This window comes from Drosophila innubila, chromosome X, assembly GCF_004354385.1.
Source record: "Drosophila innubila isolate TH190305 chromosome X, UK_Dinn_1.0, whole genome shotgun sequence".
Classification (NCBI taxonomy): Eukaryota; Metazoa; Arthropoda; class Insecta; order Diptera; family Drosophilidae; genus Drosophila; species Drosophila innubila.
The window spans coordinates 7354928-7375849 of NC_047626.1; the positions used below are offsets into that span (position 1 = coordinate 7354928).

General features: G+C 31.9%; 1 long non-coding RNA gene across 2 annotated transcripts in view; it reads left to right on the forward strand.

The window, feature by feature from the left end:
- The first annotated feature begins 448 nt into the window (after positions 1–448).
- LOC117794234 overlaps positions 449–20922 on the forward strand; it is a 192544-nt gene continuing 172070 nt past the window's right edge. For both annotated transcript variants that reach the window (XR_004618400.1, XR_004618401.1), the window contains exons 1-2: positions 449–955; positions 8699–8786. This is a non-coding gene — a long non-coding RNA (uncharacterized LOC117794234). The remainder of the gene's footprint in view (positions 956–8698; positions 8787–20922) is intronic.

Here is a 20922-nt window from a genome sequence, read left to right on the forward strand (position 1 = left end):
TAGCTCTTCGCATTTCAAAGATGTGGCAACTCTGCATTGTATGCTCTTCAGAGGATCTGCGGCTGGTTTCTAATCAACGAGCCGCGTCTGTGCAACGAAGTCGGCCTACAAACCAAGCGAAATAACCGCAACAATTGCAACTTCTATTGCCAATTAATTGTGGACCAATTGCAACAATGATGCTGCATATGTAGATGCCACACACACATACACCATTGTCTTAAGCCGCACACATTTAAGAGAGCGACGCCCACGCTTGCGACGCACTCTCTTACGTACTAACAAACAGAGTGAGAGAGCGAACATGTGCTTAACAGGTTGCATGACCATTAACAGTGCAGTTGCGTCGCAAGCTGTGAACTTAACAGCGTGTTCGAGTGAACATGCCAGTTACCCTAACAGCGCGATAACAGCTGCGCCTGTTAAGTGTTGACGCCATGTTAACAGATGCAAAAGCAAAGCCGAACGTGGCGGACGTGTTAAATCGGTCAACGGGTGCGAGCGAGCGAGCGTTTAATTCGTATTATTCGTAAAAATTGTGTGATTCTTGGTCATTTTGTTTTTCTGTTGTTTTTCGCCGGTGAGATAAAACAACAACGGCATTCAGTTTTAAAGAAGCAAAGCACAAGAGTAAGAAGCAAAAGCAAAAATTGAAAATAAATAAAATATATTAAAAAAAAGCCGCAAAATGCGCGCGTGTTTTTATCCAAGTTAATCAAAAAAAAAAAGAAAAGAAATAAAATCTATGCAACCCTCTTTTTTGTTGTTGTTTTTTTTTTTATATGAAAGTGAGTGCAATTAAAATGCATAATAATTATTAATTATTGCAAATGTAATACATAAAGAAGAAGAAAAAGCAGCAGCGAAAAGAATAGCACGAAAATCAAAAGTAAAGCAAAGCAAAGAAAAGAAAAACAGAAGCTGCGACGCTGACTGAGAGCAACTAAAGCGAAAGGTAACAAAAAGCAACATGAAAATGGAATTACAAAAACAACTTAAACATAAAATCATATAACAACAACAACAACAAGGCACAGCAAAAGTGCAAGCATATGTGTGTGTGTGTGTGCTGGTGTATGCAACTTCAACCAGTTGAACCGGTTCAGCAGCAACAACAACAACAACAATGTGCATAACAAATAGAAGCGAAGCAACAAAAAAAAAACTATTATGTTTTGCTTTTGTTATTTACAAAGTGCATGTGTTGTGTCTGTGGATGTGTGTGTGTGTGAACTAGTTCTTTTCTGCATTTTGCATTTCCCTTGCATGATCGCGCTCAGCCGCTCTTCCGCTCACGCTCTTGCTCTCTTTGCCTATGCAGCAGCAAAAGAGAAAAATATTTATATCATGTTTTGTTTTTGGTTATTTACAAAGTGCATGTGTGGGTGTGTGTGTGTGTCTGTGAACTAGTTCTTTTATGCAGCCCTGGCCTGATCGCGCTCTCCTGCTCTTTCGCTCCCACTCACACTCCCGCTCTCTTTGCCCATGCAGCGGCAACAACAACAACAATGCAAAGCTGCGCCTGCAGCTTAATTAACGCTCTTTAGTTAAACGTGTGTGTGTCTCATAACACATGAGTGTGTGTGTTCGCATTGCAAATAGCAATAACAATCAAAAATGCAAACAGCCGCTTTTAAAACAATAATTACAGTATGTCAAGAAAATGTTTTGATCAAATAAAAATTCACCTACAGCCAAGGATAGCTAAATAGCACAATTCTTAACTGGTTTTTTTTGTGTTTTTAATATTTCTATGTATTTAAATTATAAATTATTAACTCAAATGTTTATTGCATTCTATGCATTTATTTTTGTTAAATTTTATTTCTATTAATTGAAACAGTTAGTCAGGAAAGTATTTTAACAAAATCAATAATTTTACACAATTTTCTCTTAAAAAATATATGCGTCTACTTTTTGTGCATTTTTATTGTATTTTTGATTTTAATATTATCATTTAATTGTTTGCTCTGGCAAATATTTTATTATAATATTTTAGATTTTTATTATTTAAAAATCATTTTGAATTTATGATTTTTTATATACAAATTATTTTTCTGTTTTAAAAACTAGAGACATAAAATAAGAAGAATAATTTTCATTGAATTTAACTATGCTAAAAAATAAGCAAACTTATTTTTCAATTTGTATTTTGTCAAAACATCTGATGATCTTTTATTTTCTTTAATAATAAAATTAGCAAAAAGATTATTAAAAAGCGAATAAAATTGTTTTTTTTTTCTAATAAAATATGTGAATTTTGTAATTTGTCAAAACAATTAATTGGCTAACTGTATGTGCAATACCTGTTCAACCGGTTAACAATAACAACAAGAAAACACACAAAAATAAAACAAAGCAAAATGAAAAAGAACAACTAACAGAACAATAACAACAACGATCATATAAAATGGCCAATTTCAAAAGCCAAAATGAATCACAATGAAAATTGCATTTGCAAAAAATGCAAAACAACTCCAATAACAATAACAACAACAACAACAACAATTGCACTTCAATGACAACTACAACAAACAAACTTGTTCTTGTTGCTGCTTTGCTGCCAAAGCTGACGTCGAAGTCGCTGGCGCTGCCGTCGCTGACAGCGCTGTCTGTCTGTCTGTCTCTTTTTGTTTTGTGCGTGTAATTGACATTTGCCAAAAATGAAAAAGAAAGCAGCGACAGCGACGTCGACGTCGACGTGGTCTTAATGCTGTTGTTGTTATGTTTTTGGCAAAGCTAAAAGCGAGAGCGAGGAGAGAGAGGAGAGAGCGTACCGAGAAAAGGACAATGTGTGTGTGTGTGTGTGTGTGTGTGTTAGCTTTTAATGAAGTTGTGTCTGACAGCAACAGAAGGAGACAAAAGTATTCGTCTCTTCCAAAAATTAAGTAGAAGAATTATATGAAAAAGAGCAAGCAGATGAAGATGATGAAAAAGAAGAAGAAGAGAAAAGCTGTCGGGTGATTAGCAGCTACCAAAGACAAGAGTCCCCCTCCCCCACCCCAATAACAGCAACAACAAAATTAAAATTGCTGCCAAGCACTAAAAATGTTAATATTCCATGTAATTTGAGGTGAATTCTGTTAAGCCAAAAAGAAGAAGCAAAAAAGTAGGGAAAGGAACACACACAAAAATAAAAAAAAAAATGCCAAAACATGACAAAATTCGTATTGGAGTGAAAAGTGGATGAAAAGAATAATGAAGAAGACTTTTGCACATCAGCAAAAAGTTAATTGGAATTTAAATTACTGGATGATTGGAAAGAGCAGAAAAAAAAGGAAGAAAAAAAAACTAAGAATTAAGAATTAATGAAAAATATGAACCATAGCTAAACAAATATATATACATAATAAAATATTATATCTAGCAAATTTATTAATTAAACTCACATGTCTTATAAAATACTCGCCAGGCAGTCTTTAACAACTTGTGAATTATAACAAAATAATGAAGAATAATCATTAGGCTGCATAGATTTTTGTTTTTCAACAAATTTTAAACCAAATTCGTAAACTACTGTCAATTCATGATGTTTTCAGCAAAAAAGGTTAAAAGAATCATACACAAAGAAAGCTAAAAAAGAAATTAGGTAATAACAGATATACAGAGAAATATAGAACAACTGTTTTATGTATTATCAGGGCTATACTATTTGAACTGTTATACAAATTAAGTCTAGATAAACAGAAAAATAACAGTTACGTGTTTTTTTTTTATTTATAACAGAACTAAACATTTGTCAGCAAATTCACATGGAAAATAAATAATTACTGAGCAGAACTCATAAAGTAAACATAATAATCTATAAGCATAAAGCAGAAAGAAATAACAAGAAAATAACACAAAGTAATTAAAAAATTAGCAGATAGTGTTAATGGAAATTTATCAATTGATTTGCCATAAAGAGACAAGAATAAGCATAAATAAAAAGTTGGAAAGGAAATGTGAATAATGTTAATGATTGTTTCTTCTTTTTTTTTTGTCTTTTGTCTTGTGGGCATTTTGCAGACAAGTCTATTAAAAGTTTTTCTCGGTCAAATAAATGCGGATAGATTCGTATCGAATATCAAATGCCTGCTCATGCGAGAGCGATAGAGAGAGAGAGAGAGAGAAGATCACGACGAAATTCAACTTTTTAATAAAGGGAGACGAGTTGATGTCTCCCCAAAAAATAAGTTTCTCATCCTCTGTATTGTTGTTTCTTCTGCTGCTTCAATTTCTTCTTCTTCCTCAACATCTTCAAATTCAGCTGCTTCTTCTAGATTCTTCAACTTGAAACTTCTTTTGGCTTCGATTCGTGCAAAAGCTTTTGAAACGAATTTGAAGTTTTTTAGTTTTTTCTCTGGGTATAGGAATTTGTATGTTTGTATGTGTGTGTGTGTGAGTGTTAATGTATGTGTGTGTCTGTTCTTACCCTGCAGAACTAAATGTCCCTTTGCTTGATAGTCCCTAACGTTGTCCACGATGTTGTTGTCATTTCTTGACGTTTTCTTGTTAGTTTTGTAATAATTCTGCCAGCTTTTTCAAAACATAAAATTGCAACAAATAGGTACATTATTGTTAAACTAGAAATTTTAAGTCCCGTGGCTCAATGGTTAGAGTCGTCGAGTGTGGCAGACAAGCAGAACTTTTCAGTTCGGGGGCCCCGGTTCGAACCCCACTAGAACAGCCATGCAAAGTAAATAAAAGTAAAAAAAAAAAAACAATTTAAAAAAACCCAAAAAAACTCAAAATTAATGTGTTGGAAATAATTATTTTTTTAGTTTAGTGCCTTGGGATTTTTTGGAAGAGTTCCACGAGGAGTCACCAATGTTTCTTGTTAGGGAAACGTTAAGAAATGTAGAGGAAAGCTTCCTCATTCCTCGTTCCTAGGAACTCCCAATGTTAAATTCCTCAATCATTTTCATACAAACGGATTGATGTTTTCTCAATGACCAGGGAATGTTCTTCAACATTTTCTCAATATTTCTTAGAGGTCCAGTTCTGCTGGGTTATTGTTATTTTAAATCCTAAAATAAAAATGCGAAAAAAAACAATATAAAAAAATGTATAAAATTTTAAATCTTGGCAGAGGAGTCCCTAATGTTTTATGTCAGGAAAACCTTAGGGAATATCTAGGGAGGTTTCCTCTGTCCTTGTTCCTCACCACGTTTTTTCATACAATGTCCACAAGGTTTCCCTATCTGGAACTGCTGGGTAGTAATATTAGGCTCAGCTATCGTTTAAGCGGCTCTCAAGTCTCTGTCGCTTCTCCTGTTACGAAAAGCTGCTGGAGCAGACACACACACACACACGCACACACACATTTACACACACATGTGCGAAATAAAGGAAACAGTGCAAAGGCAAAGAGCGAAAAAAAAAGCAAAGCCAAAGCCAACAAATGCCAAAAGGAAGCCGCTCCAGCTGCAACTTAATAAATTACGTTTATGCGTTGTATCTTAACAAGATAATACGTTGAAAATGATATGTAGCTATTTGAAATATTTTATTTTGAAAATTATGTTGTGGGATTTTTTTTAAAACTTTAATTTTAAAGCCAATATACATAAATTGTAGATGAAATAATAAAGACCGGTTTTTCAATATCTAGTTAAGCGGCTATAAAACTGTATCAGAGATATTTTAACGTAAAATTAATGTCAAATTGGAAAATATCTCTTTGACAAAATTTAAAAAGACGTGTTAAAACCAATTCTTAATATTTGAAAAATATATATAAATTACTCATATTAAAGAGGTATTAAAAATACAATTTTGGAATATAAAGTTTAAAGTTTGCAATGCAAGTCAAAAGCGAAAATCGTACAAAAAAAGAAAAAAACGGCTTTTTTTATCAAGGAAATAAAAAAAGTCTAACTATTGTATATTCACAAGACTATTTATAAATATTAAATTTTAATACTAAAGCTAAAATTGTAAACAATTTTTTTTTTAAATATTTAGCAATACTTAATTTCACAATTAATTTTTCTATCTAAACTAGAATAAATCAAATATAGCTGAATCCTAAGACTTGGCATTTTTTTTTGAAATATATAAAACATATATTAAATATTAAAAAAATATAATGACCTGTGACAGTCTTCAAGTAAATGCTTAAATTTACGAAATTTGTGTGTTTTAAACTTGTTCCATAAACCTTTAGTTAGAATAAAACGAAGTTAAACACAAAAAAACACATATTTAATTTGCAATTTTTTTAGTATGTCAAAAAAGTGATTTGACAGTGTGTAAAATGCAAGTCATGCTAAACACAACTGTTTGTTGAGCTTTGTAAATATGTGTGTATGTATGTTGCATGTTGTATGTTATATGTTCGTGTTATGGCCTCGTGTAAACGTTGAACAAAACGGGAACATGAAATTGTTTGTACCACGGACCAGCGCCAAAAATGGAGCGACAACAACGACGAATGCAACAAGCGACAACGACAACGACAACAACAACGACAACGACACAAAACTGGACTCTGGATACAGAGCTCTACAGGGGAAGGGAGGAGTGAGGGGGAGAAGGAATGGAGAAGAGGAGAAGAGAAGGGAGGAGCTGCATTGCAGTGGAGTTTGGGGTTATGCGTTAAGCCAAACACACACACACACACACACATCTATACATCAAGAGCAGAAGGCAACAACAATCAAAACTTGTTTTTGGCGATGATTAAGGCAGCAGCAACACAACAACAACAACAACAACAATGGAGCTGGAATCCCAGGCCATAAGGCAGCTGAAACTGAAGCTAAAAATCGTTGTTGTTGTTGTTGTTGTTGTTGCCTCATGTGGACGGTGTTGATGATGAGGCAACAACATTTCTGCTTCCTCTTCTCAGACCTTTTTTTTTTTTTTTTTTTGCTTTCAAACGTTGTTGTGGTTGTCGTTGTTGTTGTCGTTGTTGTTGTTGTGTTGTCAGTACAGTTTGCCGTTTCTTAGCTTCCTGATCGATGACTGTTGATAAGAGAATTTCAAAGAGACACACACACACACACATAGAATAAGTTAAGACTTTTTAAACACACCTGAATTTATTTCAGTAAATATGTTCACTAACTAAACTATTATTATACCTATTATTTAACGTTATTTGTTATTTTGAAAATTTTATAAATTATTTCGCAACTTTTACCAAATAAGTTCACAGATACAATTATTTATTTTAGCAGTTTATTTATTAATTATTTATGCACGACTAAAAGCAGTTAAGAGAAGAGCAAAGAGAAAATTTCTAGGTATACAAATTAAGTTAAGAATTTAAAAATATAATTAATATAAAATATAAATTATGAAATGAAAAATAAAGAGTAAAAATTGGATTTGGGGTATGCAAAAATTAGAAATGATCCAACATTTGTTGCTAGGATTGGAGAAAACCCAGAAAAACCCAATCAGATTGGTATAAGTAATAGTATTAATATTAGACAAGTACAATGTAATATGACAAGTTATTAGTATTAGTAAGGTCAGGAATTTAGCAAAAGGTATCGAAAAAGTGAGAATTTCAGGAAAGGAAAACCTAATGTAATTTTAAACTTAAAATACTATAAAAATAGGCTTTAAATTAAAAATGATAATTAAATGCTATTTCAGCTTCAGGAAAGAAAGACCTAATGTAATTTAAAATTTCAAATAATATAAAAATAGTTTTTTAAATTAAAAACTATAATTAGCTGCTATTTCCGCTTCTTAAAAAACTACTTTTGAATTTTATAGCTAAAAATATACAGAATATTGTCTTTATAGGAGTACAAGTCTTAATTTTCATTTAATCAGAAAAGTTCATCTTCAACAGGCAAATAATTTCATCAAACTTAAATGATTTTTTTAAAATAAATTTAACTTTTTGACAGATTTAACTATAGATAATGAAACCTATAGACATTTCGATAAATATGTATTTAACATATAGAATAATATTTTCTAGTTAAAATCTTAAGCTCTACCTTTAAAGGTCAACTATAAGATGAGTAAATTTTGTATGCTTAATTAAAATTTAAAACTTTTAAATAATTTTTATTTGATGTTAAATAAATAATTTCTCAGTTCTTTATAATATTTTTAACAACAAGCTTGTATTTATTATAAAAACGTTCAATCTTCAATTGATTTAAAGTCGTGATTGATATTAACTTATTACCGTTGTTGTTGTTGTTCTGGCTCTCGTTGTTGTTGTTTTGTTTAAATTAACGCGTCGCTTGAAATTTTATTTTTTGTTATATTTTTTTCTTTCTACTTTAAATAATTTGTTTTTTTTCAGCATTTCAATTTCAGTTGCTTTATTATCATTGTTTTTGTTGTTGTTATATATTTTTGATTCATCGCTGAACATTTTTCTTACACTTTTTGTTATTGTTGTTTTCTTTTTTTTTTATTGTTTATTGTTCTTTTGCGCCTACGCGCCAGTTACTTGAGCTCTCAGTTCCCAGTTCAGTATCTGTATCTGAATTAAATGTTTGCTTAGCACCTTGTTGTTGTTACTGTTCACAGACTCTCTCTCTCTCGCTGCCTCTCTCTCAGTCCCGCATTCTGTTTTGTTTACTCCTTCTTTCGTTTGTCTCTTCTTTCTTTCTCACTTTTCGGTGATCAATCAAACTCAAACGTGCTCGCAACTCGAACTGCAACTCGAACTCGAACATAAATATTTGTTGCTCTTTTTTTGAGTCGCTCTCTTAATGTTTTTCTCTTTGTTTGATCTTTGCAGCTCTAGAAGAAACCAAAAATAATTGTTGATCCTTTTCAGGATTATCTATGGATTTCAACAGTTTGCTATGTAAATTTATGATAATAAGGTGAGTTTCACAATTTAATTAAGACTAATCTTTAGTGTAAGTCGAAAGTAGCATATATAAATGATAAATATACCAAAATAAATAAATAATTTGATATTATACTGATATTTCTTAATTCTTCGCTTGAAAAGTAAAAGAAGCAAAACTTGTGACTTTCAAAAAAGAAAAGAATCAAATTCTAGTTTTATGCTGAGGCGTTAATTACTTATTACAATAACAAGAAAAAAAAAAAACGAAAAAAATACAAGTGTAACAATAGAAGTGCGATCATAATTAGAGCGAGAGGGAGAGAGTGTGTGTGAAAGAGAGAGAGTGAGAGTTGAAACAGAGACTGAAAATGGCCCACATATGTTTTTTTTTTTTTGGTTACTTTAGGATATCAAATAACGCGAAAAATGCTGTCTAGACCCGAAGAAGTGTGTGTGTGTGTATGAGTGTGTGTGTGAGTGTGTGTATGAGTGTGTGTGTGTGTGTTGTGCGGCTATTGAACTTAAGTTGTGCATACACACACACACGCATAACACACTCCAAAGGACCCAGTAGAACTAAAATTCCCTGTTCTTGATTTTCCCTTACTTTTACTTTATGTTGTTGTCATTTCTTGACGTTTTCTTGTTAGTTTTGTAATAATTCTGCCAGCTTTTTCAAAACATAAAATTGCAACAAATAGGTACATTATTGTTAAACTAGAAATTTTAAGTCCCGTGGCTCAATGGTTAGAGTCGTCGAGTGTGGCAGATAAGCAGAACTTTTCAGTTCGGGGGGCCCGGTTCGAACCCCACTAGAACAGCCATGCAAAGTAAATAAAAGTAAAAAAAAAAACAATTTAAAAAAACCCAAAAAAAACTCAAAATTAATGTGTTGGAAATAATTATTTTTTTAGTTTAGTTTTTTGGGATTTTTTGGCAGAGTTTCACGAGGAGTCACCAATGTTTCTTGTTAGGGAATTGCTGAGAAATGTATAGGAAAGCTTCCTCATTCCTCGTTCCTAGGAACTCCCAATGTTAAATTCCTCAATCATTTTCATACAAACGGATTGATGTTTTCTCAATGACCAGGAAATGTTCCTCAACCTTTCCTGAATATTTCTTTGAGGTCCAGTTCTGCTGGGAAGCGTCACACACTTGAAAAGTTCATTGCATTCATTCACATTGCACTCAAGTGTGTGAGTGTGTGTTGTGTGTCTTCAGGGGTGTGTGTGTGTGCGTTGTGTGTGTGCCTGTTACTCATATATCATTTGCTCATAAATTTAAACGTCATTTGACAAATATGGCGTCACACGAAATGTCTTCGATAGCGAGTGGAAAACGTCGAGGAATTCTAATGATTTCTTACACACACACACACACACACACACACACACACAGTTAAAGAAACAACACACACATGTGCATAGAAAAACAACAACAAACAACATAAAAGAATACTTTAGTGATGTAAAACCAAACTAAATAATTATTTATACTTATTAATTTAATTGTGCTATTTTTTTCGGATTTTTTCCAATGCTTGCAACGAATTTTGTATCATTTAAAATTTTTTTAAATTTTTCGGGCTCTTAATTATTGGTTTTGTTAATCAATATACATTTTTATGACTCACTTAGTTCCTTGCTTCGTTATTGTTGCTCGTTAAAAAATAATTTATACTATAAAAAATATTGGAAAACAGGAACTTTTGTGATTTGCAAAAATTTATTTAATTCGATCCGGAGTAAAAAAAAAAATTCATCGCACTTAAGAGTTAAAAATCATCGATGTATTTGTACATCACTAAAGCAAAACTACAATGAAAAGCTAAGCAATAATCATGATATTATTTAAATATAATAACAAACTTCAGACACGAAACAAAGCAACAACAACTTGTACAACAACAATAACAACAACTTGTGCTCGTGAAACAGGAAACGCAGTCAAACATTTGGGCAACTAAAGGCAACTCCTTGGCGTGTCTAACTGTCATGATTATAAGGTCTAGAATTTAACCATAACTCTCTGCTACCCTCCCCCGCCCCCTTCCACTCCCACACTTGGCATAACTTGAAAGGAAAACTGTAATGAGTACAAAGAAGACACAACAAGAACCACAAATCGAGTATTTGTTGCAAACTCAATAATTTGAGAACATTTGCACAAATTCTAAAAGATAATAATAACAAAACACAAAAGTTGAGAGAGAGTTGAGAAAGAGAGAGAGAGAGATGATATAAGAATGAATTTGGAGATAAAAAAACGCCAGAATGTTTAACGATAAAAAGTAAAACTATTTGCAGTTAGATTTGAAATGATAAGAATTGAAAAGATAGAAATTAGCAAATTTGTACAGTATAAATATTTAGAATGTCTATAGATTTTAAAAGGAGATCCTAAAGTATTGAATTGAATATTAAAAGGAATAGTTTAATGAGAAGAGTCGTAAATGCTCGAGTGCTTGTGCGCCTCTCTGGCGCTGCAGCAGCAAAGGCATAGATAAATTTTTAACAAAAAAAAAAATTAAACAACTTTTTAAATTCATAATTTAAAATATTAAATGTCTGACCGAAAAAACTCTTAAAAAAAGCCGCCTGAATTCTCCGAGCTGTGACTAAGACGTCAATGTCTCCAGAGTGCCAGACTTAAATGGTTTTTATGTATTAGAAAATCCCCTGCATATATCAGTGTCAACGGAATGCCATTTGTGGTGGAAGTATCTTAAAGATACCTGTCAAAAAAACATGTGTCACACTTGGAAAGGTCGAAAAGTCGCAGTTCAAAAAAAAAAAAAAAAAAAAATAAAAAATAAAAATAGAGTTAGTCATGAGAATAAAGAAAGCAATGAATTTATCGATAGAATGAGATGCTTACTAAAAATGTGTAGAAAGTAAGCTGCATTCCGCCATTGAGAATGTGACTTTGATCAGATTCATTTGATTTTTTTTTTTTTTTTTTACTTTTCAGCGAGATAAAAGTAGTGAAAAGCAGAAGAAGAAACGTCTCCTATCCCCTGCACTTGTTGCATGCAAGAAAGAGGAAAGAAAGACGAGTCCGGGTCCGGCAAATGCTGCTGGTCATAAATCAAGTGCCAAAAGTGCAGACTGCAGTCAGTTGAAGATGTAGATATTGTGGGGCAGGCATAGAGTACTTGCCACAAAGTGTGGCAAGCAGACCGGGGGTGGGGGGTAGAGCGGGTACCGTTATGTCAAGTGGCAAGTCAAGCGAAGAGCGCTGGCAACGAACTTGAAAAACTGCCGCACAATCTTACAGTTTTGCCCCCTAAAACATAAGTACGAATACCAAAGTACGAGTGTATCTATAAGTACAATTCATATATGTATCTGTATCTATAAGTATGCAAGGCCCGGCCAACAACATCTCCGTTGCCATAAACTACTCTTCTTTCTTTTTATTTTTTATTTTTCTTTCCTTTTTTTGCCTTTTCTTTGTGTTTGCAGCAGACACAAAACGAGCAAAAATATTTCCACACACATTTAATCATTTCTTTTGTGAGCAAGAATTTGTTGCTCAAGAAAATATCTTTCCAGACAGTATATACAATTATAATGTCAAGCTGATTGTGCATTATCAAAAGTAAATATGAAGTATGTTCAGAAATTTTATCTGTAAAGTCTCTATAGAAACGCATATCACAATTAAGCTTAAAATAACTTATTATTCAAGTATCTATCTTAAAATAAAATAACTTTAAAAGTGACACAGAAATAACCATATGTTTTACTTATTTATATCGACAGAAAAGGATTTTTAATAAGATGCTACTTTAATTTTTACTGTCAATTTTTAAGTAAAATTTAAGTTTCTCAAGTTTCAGCTTTCTGCAATATTTAAATACCTTTAATAACTTAATTAAAGCATTACAGTTGCTGTTCAGCTACAGTTTCAATTTCTTTTTAAGTCAAATTAAAAAGTATTCATTAATTTCAGCTGCATAATTTGCCATAAGCGTCCTTTCCATCAATTATGAATTCCCAGCAAACTTCGAACTCAAAGGACTTTGTCAAGTTCCTGTTACAAAATGATAATTTCCGTTCAATTTTCAAGCTGATAAACTGAATTTCCCATTTTTAAATTTGCTTGAATTTGTCAATGCATTATTTAGCATAAAAATGAAAAGTGTATGCCGTTCTTTCAACTTTTATTTGTCCTCAATTTAAAATGTAAACAATTTCCATGAAACCAAATGAAAATTTCATCAACAAAAAACTAAAAAATCTGAACTTTTTTGTTTCCAAAGCAACTTGAAATATGTGAGAAATCAATCAACAATAGCAAATTGCGTTCGAGTTTGGCAAGTAAAATATTTAAATTGTATTTCAAATCGATCCTTTCGTTCGTTTTATTATGGAAATTCCCGTACATATGTCAAATGTTGTCACAAATACGTATTTATTACAAAACATTTATGTGGTTGTCATTTATTTATGTATTTTCTGCTTATTTTTTTCTTCGTTTTGTATAAATTTCAATTGTTAATCTTATCTCGTGCTAAGGTCTTGTTGAAATCAATGCCATAAATACAAAAACACAAATAAAATAAAGAACTATGTGCGCTGTCTCCATTGAGATGCCTTTCAAGTAGCAGATAGCGTATCTTGTTACACCTGGAACCAGATTGGACTTGCCACAAATCAATGAAATACTCGCTCCAACTGTATCTGTATCTTGTTTTGTTCTTTTACACTGCAATCATCATTTGATCTTCTGGGTCTGATTAATGTTGCAACAATTTAGAGACAGTTAAAGCCTCATTAGTATAACTGCTCTTTTTTTCAAATTTCATTATGATAATAAATGGAGAACTTAATTGATATACAATAAAAATTATCTCATTGAACTCAGCTACTACTAAAGCTATCACTAACAAATTTAATAATTGGACTCTTATATACTTCACTATTCTGCGTCTTAAATTTCTCTGCAATCTTTTGAAAAATAAACGAGTTCTTTGTTAAATAAGAAAAGTCAACTCATTGAACCCAGACATTGTAAGACTTCCATTTACTAAATTTAATATATAGACTCTTGTATAGTTCAGTATTCGTTTTATGAAATTTTATTAAAATCTGTTAATAAATAGATCAGTTATGCCAAATAGAAAAAATACTGACTCAGTGAACTCAGCTGTTATATTATGTATTGTTACCAAAGTTAGCAAATGGACTCTTGATTACTTAATGAGTGTGTTTTCAAATTCTTTTCAATATCTGATAATAACTAGTTGAGTTATACGATATTCACCAGATGGCACAGCAGAGACTCAACTCTTATAATCTTTAGTTTGCTGAGTTGAGTTATATTTCAAAAGTTTAATTTTATTTATATTTTCTAATATATTATAGAGTATTTGCGAGTCGTGCAAATGTTAGCTAGAGAATCTCTCTATTTGTTTTCTATTTTTATGTAACTTTGTTTTATTTTTAGCTGCTTCTGCTGTAAGCATCAGAGTATCTCGGGGCACAAGACATCATCATCTGGTGATCAGGGGGAAAGACGGGGAAGCGACAGTCGCTTAGGCGTGTCTCTTTTTTTTTGTTGTTGTTGTTTTTCTTATTACTTTGCGGTTGCGGCATGCAACTCACAACTCGCAACACGCGCATCAATTTTACGCATAAAATGCGCGACAAAGCAAAAGAAAAAAAAGAAAAAAATGAAGCAAAGGGAAAAATGAATATATAAATACAAAAAAAATAAATAAAATAAACGCTGAGAAAGCAACAATCGCTGTGTTAAAGCTTCGCTTTGCAACTTCCCTTCAACCTCTATTCTCTACACCCCTCTACCTCTACCTCCCCCTCTCCTTTCCCCTTCGCCTTGCCGCTACTTCAATCTGCCCGCAGCCCTTATCAGAAAGTGTCGAGGTATCTTCAAGTGTAATGAGGCGCGGCCGTTGGAATGGGAAAAGCAAATATGGGGGGGAAATAGGTAGAGAGGGAGAAGAAGAAGGCAAGTGGGTTGGTTGGTTGAGGGGCAGGGGGTAGTTTAGGGTCGTCGGCATCTTATTTTCAATTTGCTTTTCACTTTGCTGGAACATAATCTTTTTTCAATTCTTTTTATACATATAAAAGTGTTCATTTTTTTTTAGTTTTTGGTTTTTGAAGCGACGTCGCGACGTTGTCGCTGATAACACAAAATCAATAAGTAATAAGATAACGGTAACCCCAAACAGCAGAGTGTATGTATGTGTGTGTGTGTGTGTATTATGTTTGCCGACTGATAAGCTTCTCTTGCCACCTCGTAAACGATGGGTGAATGCAAGCAGCGAGTTTGTCTTTCCAAATGACAATCGCAATGAAAATGTTTTGTGGCAACACTGGCAAGCAATAACAACGGCAACCCTGACGACAACAAGCCAAAAGAGGCAGCAGCAATAGCAGAAGATGTTGTCAATATCGATGATGATGATGATGACAGGCAACCGACCAATAATTGCGTACCTGCACAGTGGAGCAAATCACATAAAAATTGCTCAGAAATACATGGGAGAAATATACAAAATTTACCATATGTTCTTTTCAATTCAAATATTAAGATAAGCTTAGTTTAGACCCAGACTATGCAATTATAAAAAAACATTCTGAAAAATTCTTTTTTGACGTACACTTAAATAAATTTAAATGAAGTATTTATGTTTGTTCAGAAATTTTCTGTGCATAAACTTCCAAAACTTTTATAATTATATTTTTTTTCTTTAACCATTTTAGTCTTGAATTAAAATTATATGTACTTTATTTTATTTTCATTTGCTTTATTTATAAATAAAATATATCTTAAATCGAACTTTAAAAGTTGTAGTCTATCAAAAAATTAATAAAATAACAAGAACTGTTATAAAACTTCTTTCTTTAACCTTTTAAGTCTTGAATTAAAATTTAATGTAGTTAATTTTATTTTCATTTGCTTTATTTATAAGTAAAATATCATGAAAATCGAACTTTAAAAGTTGTAGTTTATCAAAAAAATAAATAAAATAACAAGAAATGTAATAAAATTTAAATTATAATGTTGTATAGAAATTGAAAAGCTATATATTAATTTTAATATAAAATAAACTATTTGTATTTTTCAATTTACACATTTTTTGTAAACTTGCTCCAATGTGCTGCCGCAATGTCAATCGCAATACGAGTATTATCGAATGCAATGCACAAAGTTGGTGTTTTTGCTGTTATGTTCGCGTTCCCGTTCCCGTTACCCATTCCCATTTCCATTCCCCACTGCCAGTCCCATTATGTTTCTCTCATTTCGCATTTCTCAGTCTCCATTTTCTTGCATTTTCTGTACCCAATTCCATTGGCATTTTCCCCCCTTTTTTGGGCTGTCATCATCATTGTCATTATCATCAGCATTGATTGTGAGAAGCGTTCTGTATCAAATAGTTGGCATTTATGTGCGTCTGTGATGCCTACCAATGTGACTCCCTCTTTTCCTTACTCTTTCCTCACCACTTCCCACTCAATTGCTGCTTCTTCTTCTTCTGGTGCTGTTCAATTGAATGCTCGCTTTGCCTTTAAGTTTACCTTTGAGTGTTGGTTTCTCTTGACTTATCAACAGTATCTTTTGCCATTTGATGGAGTAGACGCTTTGATCATGACTAGATGTTCATTTTTATAAGCCCAGTACCCAAAAGTGTGTACAGGCTTATGAGTTTCTGATGATGAGCGGTGAACTAATAGTTAAATGCAGATCCAAAGGCAGAAAAGAGAATCAGGATATAGTCATTAGTGGTTTATACAGATCCAAAGGTATTTGTTTTTATTCATAAAATTTTTATATATTATTTTTGTGTTATTTATTTATTTTTGGATTGGACCACTATATCATATAGCTGCCATAGGAACGATACATCGAAAATGAAGTTTTAGCATGAAAAAGTTTTTTGTTTGTTGAGATATCAGAACCAAACTGATAGAATATGCATCTAGGCTGGTATTATACATTCTGACCAAATTTGACTAAAATCGGTCTACTATATTATATAGCTGCCATAGGAACGATACATCGAAAATGAAGTCTTAGTATGAAAAAGTTTTTTGTTTGTTGAGATATCTTAATCAAACTAATAGAATATGCATCCAGGCTGGTATTATACATCCTGACCAAATTTGGTTAAAATCGGTCCACTATATCATATAGCTGCAATAGAGACGCTCAATCGAAAATTTAGTCTTAGTATGAAAAAGTTTTTTGTTTTTTTAGATATCTTAATCAAACTGATAGAATAGGCACTTAACTTAGTTTTATTCATCCCAGCCGAAGTTCGTTCAAATCGGTGGACTATATCATATAGCTGTCATAGGACCGATTGGCAAAAAATCAACTTTAAGTGCAGATAGCCTGGGCACAGGGTATTCTACTGTCGAGCGTGCTCGACGGTAACCGCTCACTAGTTATCAAGTTATTTTTTTTATGTTAGACAATGTTTTTATTTTATGATTTATTTCATTTATGCAGGTAATGGGTATCTTAAAGTCGAGCACTTTGACTGTAGCGTTTTTACTTGTTTTCTCTTGCCTTATCAACAGTATCTCTCGTCATCTGATGGAGCACACTTTTTCATTATAACTAGTAGATGCTCATTTTGGGTTTAGGTTTCGAACCGACTGGAAGTTTTGGTTCAGAACAGATACATTTGGCTTTGTTTGCCCAACGAGCCGAAGACACTTGAGGGAAATCATGATGACTATTTACCACTTTCCACTTTCCCCCGCTCTTTTACCCCTTCTATGCTTTGTCTCTCTTTGATAAGCGCTTGCAATTTTGCAGTCAAAGGTAAATATTCAGTTTATTGCACTGTTCTCAGATATTTATATTTATTTTAATGTCGTAAAGTGCGACAGGAAACACTCAAAGTTAAGATATAGATACAGCTGTAGCTAAAGCTGGTGATATATATATATACATATAGATAAATAGGTAGATTGAGCTGTGCAAATAATACTCTATAATCAGTCAAGTGTTAAGAAAAGTTGGGATAAAGCTGTTGACTTGGCAAGTTACATTGTGCCAAGTATCTTTATTAAAAGTTTTTAAATTGTCATTTTTACTCAAACTCTCACAAATTTTTTAATCTATATTTTTTGAGAATTCTTAAAGCTAGAGTCCTACTTTTTTCAATACTTAAAAATTAGAATATTATATAAATATTCTGAATATTTCATAACGATCGCTTATATTTACAATTGCACTTTTAAAATTTGAATTTCGGCAAAAATTTTACAATTTAAGATCTTAATCTATATTACATTTATTATCTTAATATTTTGAATTTTTCAAAATAATCGACAAAAATAAAAAGAAATTTAAATGACAGAGTATACTCAAAGTTGTTATTTATTATTTTGTGTATATTTGTGATATTTGTTTAATCTGACGTTTGCAGTTTATCATAAATTTATGGCCTTATCAGCTGCTGCATTGAAATTACAGCAACAACACAAATTATTTACACATAATTAAAGCAAACAATTTAATCAATTTTCGCCGAGCTTAAACAATGACAACAACAGCAATTTCTCAACTTAACTCGAATCCGAATCGAATTGAAATGAGAAATTACATGAAACTTTTTCTTCCCTTTTTCTCATACACAAAAATATTCGAATATGCCAACTGACAATTGAGGAAGCTTCAACTATATCTGTCTCTCTCTCTTACTCCCTCTCTCTCTTTATATCTCTGCTCCCTTTTTGGCCATTAAACATTGAGTAGCCATTAACAAATTAGCAAATCATTTTGGCCAAGTCTAAGAGACAGCTACAGTTTGTTTTTGTTTTCCCTGTTGTTTTATTGGATAAATGTGAGAAATTCGAAGTAAGGAGAGTAGAGAAGGGACTCCACTTATATATTTATTTATATCTGTCTCTAGTAATTGCCACTTGGAACTTCAAGTAACATTTGTCATTCAAAGTGATTAGCAAAAGTTTAAAGTAGCGCACCAAAAAAAAAACTTTTATTCATTTTTCTGACAGCAAAAGTTCAACTGAAGCAACATTTTCAAAAGTAATCGCTATCGTTATCGCTATGTCTTATTGTGTACTTACACTTGAAGTCTTGCAATTAATTATAGATCCTTGTACTTATAACTTAACTTGGTGAACTGATCTACCAATTTATTAATGTTTATTTATGTTGATGAAACTTGATAAAACTGTTGCTTTTTACTAAAAGTTGCACTTATCGCAAAATTGGACAGTTATGATTACCATATCTTATAGCTACCACACAAGTAATCTATTAAAAATATAGTTTTTTGTAGCAATTAAATAACTGTTATTCTTAAAGATATTTTTATCAAGCTTTTTGAAATCTTAAACAAAATCATAATGCCTTTAAATCTACAACCTTATTAATCGCATAAAAATCGAAACCAAGATCCAGAGGAAAGAACATTTTTTTTAGAGTTTGAGTGAAGAATTAATTTAGAGGCCAAGCCATGATCAAATTTTCATTCCGTGTAGTTTAGCTTTGATAAAGTTATGACAGTTTGAAGTTGATCAGACTTTACAAGTACAATTTTTTGGCCAATTCTTCATGATTTTTTACAAAAAAATGAGAGGACTCAGAATCAATTTTAAAGTGTTGTTTTATACTTATAAAGATATAAGGAGTTGATTAAAAGTGAAAACTTGAGATTTTAAATTTTGATTTTTCAAATTTCCAAAGGGGGGACCCTTAGCATCGAACCCATGATTTTGATGAAAATAATTTTTTTTTTTAATTAATTAAATTTGAATGCAGAATGAATTCAGAGGCCATACTATAATCAAAATGACATTTCGCTTGAAAATCGCCCCAGGTCTGACAAAGTTATGAAAGTTTGAAGTTGGTCGAACTTTTGACCTAGCAACTTTACAAGTCAAAATTTTTGTTCAATTTGACATGATTTTTTACAAAAAAATGAAAGGTCTCAGAATCAATTTTAAAGTGTTGTTTTATACTAATTACGATATAAGGAGTTGATTAAAAGTGAAAACATGGGATTTAAAATTTTTAATTTTCAAAATTTCAAAGGGGGGACCCTTTGGTATGAAAATCGAAACCAAGATCCATAGAGGAAAATTTTTTTAAACAAATTAAATAAAATTTAATGCAGAATGAATTTAGAAGCCAAATCATGATCAAAATGACATTCCGTTTAAAAATCGGATGTGTTTTCATAAAGTTATGATAGTTTGAAGTTGGTCGGTCAGTGGTTCTAGCAACTTTACAAGTCAAAATTTTTGTCCAGTTTGAGAAGATTTTTTACAAAAAAATGAAAGGTCTTAGAATCAATTTTTAAATGTTGTTTTATGCTAATTAATTAATTAACTTGAGATATAAAATTTTCAATTTTCAAAATTACAAAGGGGGGACCCTTAGCACTTAAATCGAAACCAAGATCTAGAGGGTAAATATTTTTTTGTTAGCCAATTTAAATAAATTTTATTATTAAGTATTGAATTAATTTAAAGGCCAAGCAATCATCAATGATCAAAATGAATTCCGCTTGAAAATCGCTTAAGTTTTAACAAAGTTGGTCCAAATTATGACAAGTTATTTACAAGTTAAAGGTTTCGGTACCGGTTTCAGTATTATTCCCAGATTTCAGGGTATTTATTGTGCGTCTGTTGATAAGAAGTGCTGTTAAATCAAATCTATGCAATGAATTCATCAAAAATTTAAGCATTGAAACTTAAGTAATTGCCTTGCTCACACACACAATATATATATATATATATATATATATATATATATCAGTCACTTGTTGTGTATTTTTAATAGCATGTTTTCCCTCTCACTTTTTTCTCTTTCTCTCTCTCTCTCTATGTCTTACTTACAGTGACTATCTCATTCTCAGGCTTGCTTTTAGTGTCTGTTGTTATTTTTATTTATTTACGATTTTAACTAAACGCACAAAAGGCGCCTCCTTCACAGCATTTGTGGCAGGATATGCGAGGACACAACTGCTGCTGTATGCAGTGTTGCCACAACGGCTTTTTTACCGTCAGATCTGGACTTTTTTTTTGGCAATTCAATTGCTTGTAGCGGAAGTTTTAGATTTAAAAAAAATTTTAAGTGCATTTTTTTCTCGTTCTTTTGACCCTTCTAAAAATGTTTAAAATTAATATTTATAATTATATATTTTAAGTAACATGTTT